Source organism: Pteropus vampyrus, unplaced genomic scaffold, assembly GCF_000151845.1.
Source record: "Pteropus vampyrus isolate Shadow unplaced genomic scaffold, Pvam_2.0 Scaffold426, whole genome shotgun sequence".
Lineage (NCBI taxonomy): Eukaryota > Metazoa > Chordata > Mammalia > Chiroptera > Pteropodidae > Pteropus > Pteropus vampyrus.
Genome location: NW_011889207.1, coordinates 204,516 through 205,436, shown reverse-complemented (window position 1 = coordinate 205,436; position 921 = coordinate 204,516).

Genomic DNA, 921 nt, shown 5'->3' with positions numbered 1-921 from the left:
GTCACTGTCACCGCCAGCCCCACTGGCCCAGGGGACTTTCCATCCCCGCCCCGCGCCCCGCCCTCGCCCGGCCCGTTTTTCAGCCTGAGCCGGGACTCTGGTCTGTCTTGACTCCGTGTCGCACGAGTCACGTTTCCCCGCCGTTCGAAATCTGTTGAAATCTGTTTGAATTTCGGCTTCGCCGTCCTCCATGAGCCGCCACTCTCTTCTTCATCTTCGGCATTTTCATTCGTATTTGTCCTTTGTTATCGTCCCCAGGCATCTGTATGTACTGGGGCAATGAGCGCCTGGCGCGCCCACGTCCACTGCCCCGTCTGACCGTCCCCGGCACCTGTGAGGAGGGCCCGGGGAACCCCGTTTCGCAGATGGATGACCGAGGAGACGTGCTCGGGACCCCGGACCTCGCGGCCGTGTCCCTGCACCATTGCTGCCTCGTGGTGTTTTTCCGGAAATCTGGCTCTGGGGTGACAGTAAGCCACGAGGAGCCGCGCGAGTCCACTGTGCGGGGCGCCAGCCACCCACGTGCAGACGGGAACTGCCTGTCACCCATTCCTGCAAGTCCCTGACGGCCAGAGGGACAGCGGAGTCGTGTGCACACGCGTGTGCGTGCGTGTGCACACGCGGGGTACCGGCACCGCGGTTCGTGCCTGCGTCAGCCCCCCGTCATCACTGAGCACCCACACATCATTCCATTTATCGCCAGCATTCGTCTGAATCCCAGATCTGAAATGTCTGTTCTGCTTTTTCACTAAAAGGCAAGCGTGTGTCCTCACTCTGCTCTCCCTTGAGGTCTGTCTATGTATGTGCGAGGAGGTTTGCCTCGCAAGGCTGGTACCGTGGCCAGCCGGCCCGGACGTGGGCCCGAACCCTTCAGCCTAGCATCGGGCGCACCAGCGTGCAGGGGACAGTCTTGTATTTCCA